General features: G+C 52.3%; 1 pseudogene; it reads right to left on the bottom strand.

Moving 5' to 3' along the window:
* Nucleotides 1–1,212: 1,212 nt before the first annotated feature.
* LOC136593706 (U2 spliceosomal RNA) lies at nucleotides 1,213–1,340 on the bottom strand (annotated as a pseudogene).
* Between the last annotated feature and the right edge of the window lie 2,992 nt (nucleotides 1,341–4,332).

Consider the following 4,332-nt stretch of genomic DNA (forward strand, 5'->3'; position numbering starts at 1 on the left):
GTATAAACCACCTACCAGTTATGCCCATTAGCATCACATCCCTAAATGTAAAAGGCCTGAACAGCCCCTATAAACGTAGCATGCTTTGGAGACAGGCTCTTAAGTCCCACTCAGACATCTTCCTCGCCCAAGAGACACACTTCCTGAGAGATAAACACCCCCCCTGCAACCACCCTAAATTTCCAAACATTTTCCTGGCATCAAATGAAGGGAAAAAAAAGAAAGGCGTAATGATAGCCATTAGCCGGAACGTTACATTTTCCCAAAAAAACGTATACGTGGACCCAGGCGGGCGATTTCTAATATTAGTCTGCGTAATTAACGCCACCACCTACACTCTAGTAAATGTCTACTTCCCATTTAAAAGGCAGGGCCAAATTCTTCAAACATGTTCTTTCCGAAGTGGCTAAAATTCGAGAGGGGAATTTGGTGATCGGAGGAGATCTAAACTCAGTGGTGGACCCTACCTTGGACTCCACCGCGAGCGGCAGGGGCATGTCACCCATTGTCCCAATCATACACTCAGAAGAATTATACGACGTGTGGAGGTGCATGCATGGATCGTAGAGGGACTACACGTTTCTCTCCGCGCCACATGCATCTTATTCTAGGATAGATATGTTCCTGCTGCCGTGGGCAGGCCTCGAGGGGGTTTTACAGGCGGATATTGGAACAATATCATGGTCTGACCACGCCCCCATATCCTTAACGCTCCAAGAGAGCCCATTTCAATAAATGGCGGCATGGTTGCGTGTTTTTTTGCGCTTGCAAATGTGCTTGATTCGTGCTAACAAAAGTACAGTAAGGGCCGCTTCACACAAACATATTTGTTTCAATGGATGCCTTCAGAATTCTCTTTACTCACACATTTCGCATGCGTGCAAAACCTCACCATGCTCTATTTTTGTGCACATTTGCGCACCAAGGGTCCCTGTACAAGTCTATGGGAAGTGTGCACGTAACCGATTCCTATCTCCAAAAAAAGTTATAATAAACAGCGATAAAGTCTTATAAACTCCAAAATGGTACAAATAAAAACTACAGGACATCACGCAAAAACACGAGCCGTCGCACAAGTATCATGCGATACTTCCGCCATGTATCACGTGGACATGAGGCCTAAATCTAAGTGCTTGGTTGTTAGCAGCCGCAGCTGTGCTGCACCTCTTGCTCATCAGTTTTTTTTCCCGCTTTTGGAAACTGCTGTAGGAAAGGGGGTGCACCAGTACTGGAGGTACTGCAATACCAGGTCAATGTGCGGAGTGGACAGAGCAAGCACTTTTTCCAGCTCCCTGTTCTAAAAATCCATTTAATATATGATCCCCAGATAGGGGACGTATCAGATGCAACACGCTCAGCCAGCACTCCGGGCACACCCACAATGCACTGAGGGAGCCGGAAGACCTTTGCATAGCCCCGCCCAACACCTTCTCAACCAGGGTGAGCCGTCCCCGCGGGAGACCCGCGCCTGAATGGAGCATGTCCGGATTTTTTCCTGCACGCGGGACCCGCGCCTGCAGGGAAAAATGACATCCGCAGGTATTTTACTACCTGCAGGTGTCTAATGCATCCATATCCATTGCATAGCGCCGATCGCAATGTCGGGGGTGGGCGGGTCCGAACAGCCCGGGATGACAGCTCCATGCTGCGGACACCGACAGCATGGAGCTGTCACGTCCAGAGCCCGAGGGGCTTTAGTCTCTGCAGGACACATGTTTTTACTTCCTCAGAGAATAAAGCCCACTTCAGGAGGACGTAAAAACACTATGGCCCGGGGCGTGGCTTAGCAAGCAAGGAGAGAGGTCGCACGCTGTTTTGCTCCTCCACAGAATCTCCCTTTTCAGCCCTTTTCTGGGTCAAATCAGTGACCCAAACAGAGGCAGACAAGAGCACAGCACCTGGGGACCCACCAGAACCCACAACCGGCCCGGACAAGGCTCACCTGGTGATCTCCAGCCGCCAAAAAGAAGCCGAAGAGCCGCGGCCCTGCACAGCGGCCCGCGCCCTAACCCGACAAGTACCGCGCTCAGAAACACCCGGCGAGGACCGCTCACGGAGCCCCAAGCAGAGGACTATGGCACAAGGTAACCCCTGCCGACTTGGAGGGGAGGCTCTGTCACCCTCAGTGCCCGCGCTCTCACCGCAGCGCCTTGCAAATACACAGCCGCGGCTCCCTCCCTCTGAATATACCGCCGTGGCCACCAACCTGCAACTCGGCGGCACATACACTCATCAGGGTGATCCCCCGCTGGACTAATCCCCACGCTGGTGGTTTTCCCCCTCCTGCTCCCCAGAGCCGACAATCAGCACGGGCAGGCACACCGGAAGATCTGCACTTAATCTCTAGCTCCCTGTGAGGCAGCGGCCATCTCGCCCCCCCTCCCCCCTGAGTCGAGCAGGCTGCTTGGCATACTAGCCAGACCAGAGCAGAAAAGTAAAAAAGAGAGGATACTGTGATCCTCCCAGCACATCAACACCAGGCAAAGTTTAAAGCAGTACTCACTATTTCTGACGTGCAGCGGGGGAACGGAGGTCCTCTCCCCGGAGCTCTCAGACCGACAGCAGGCTCCATTAAAGTGTAGTGCAATTCAAATATCAATGCACCACAGCACCATCTAGTGGCCAAAACAGAGATAACCAGGACCTGAACCTCTTCTCATCCCTTTCTCAAAGCACTAAACAAAGCCAATCCTTGCCCATTAGAAAGAGCAACGAGGCCCCTAAGGCCTCCTTCCCACGAGCGTGACGGGCTCCGCCGCGTAATATTACGCAGTGAAGCCCGTCACGGCGCCCCCCAGAGACCCCATACTTACCAGTGGAAGATCGCGTGAAGACACTTCCCTGCACACCGCCGTCGCGTCATGTGACACGCCCACCGCGTCACATGACGCGGCCGGCCGTGTCACGTGACGCGCCGGCCGCGTCATATGACGAGCGACGGTAGGTGGGGAAGCGTTTTTTCACGCTATCTTCCGCTGGTTGCAGCGGGAGATAGCGTGAACGGAAGCCGTCAGCGCGTACACCCGCAGCAAATAGAACATGCTGCGGGTGACAACGGGAGATTTCACGGTGCGTAATTCCGCGGTGGAATTACGCATCGTGTGCATTGTGCTATTAGGTTCAATAGAACCTAATAGCATGGGGCAACGCAGCGGATTTTTGCCGCGGATTTACGCGGCGTAAATCCGTTCGTGGGAAGGAGGCCTAAGGCCTCATGTCCACGGGGAAAATAAGAATTAAAATCCGCAGCGGATTTTAACTCTTCTCCCGCGCGCGGATCCGCACCCCATAGGGATGCATTGACCACCCGCGGGTAGATAAATACCCGCGGATCGTCAATAAAAGTGATTTTAAAAAAAATGGAGCATGAAAAAAATCTGGACCATGCTCCATTTTCATGCGGGTCTCCCGCGGGCTTCTATTGAAGCCTATGGAAGCCGTCCGGATCCGCGGGACACAAAAATCATATTTTACTTACACGCTCCGGTTCTTCTCTTCGGCGCCGCGCCATCTTCTCTCAGTCGCGGCCGGATCATTTTGCTTCGGCCCGGCGCATGCACATCCGCCGAGCCGAAGAATGAAGATCCGGCCGCGAAGAGAGAAGATGACGCCGCCGCGAAGAGAAGAAACGGAGCGGATGGGAGGTGAGTTTATTCTCATTTATTCCCATTTTCAGCGCTCATGTCCGCGGGGCAGGAGGGACCCGCTGCAGATTCTACATGGAGAATCTGCAGCGGATCTGATTTTCCCCGTGGACATGAGGCCTAAGTGTGTTGAGAAGAGGGACCCACAGTTAACTACAAGGAGAATACCTCCCCACCTTACTGCCAAGTGATCTGTGGAGGAATATCTGCATAGCCAGACTGCTATATAGAAACTGTCAGCAACCCACAAAGACAGACCCTGTGCCAAAGGGTACTGACAGAAAAACACTATATAGCCTCCTCAGCATTACAAAATAGCCTGGAAGCAAGTCCCAGCCCCCGCAACACCCAAGGAAGCAATACATCGCGCGCCTCGCAGACGCAAATATCAAATTCCCGGTGCGACCCAGCGGACTCCTCAATCCCAAACACTTTCTTCTCAGCAAATACTGATAGTTCTAAAAAAAGAAAGGACTCTTATCAGGCAAAGCCACACTTAACAAATCTTCAAAACTCTACAGGAGCGCTACCTAAGGCACTCAAGATGGAATAGCAGGACTCTATGTTCTAACTCCACCCGCCACATGAGGCTCCTCAGCAACACATAACAGGACCACTCAACATCAATGAGCTTCTAAAGGAACTTTTAACAAACAACTACGCCTTCCAACGCCTCCATAAAGAATAC

The sequence above is a fragment of the Eleutherodactylus coqui genome, unplaced genomic scaffold, assembly GCF_035609145.1.
Source record: "Eleutherodactylus coqui strain aEleCoq1 unplaced genomic scaffold, aEleCoq1.hap1 HAP1_SCAFFOLD_196, whole genome shotgun sequence".
NCBI classification, from domain to species: Eukaryota; Metazoa; Chordata; class Amphibia; order Anura; family Eleutherodactylidae; genus Eleutherodactylus; species Eleutherodactylus coqui.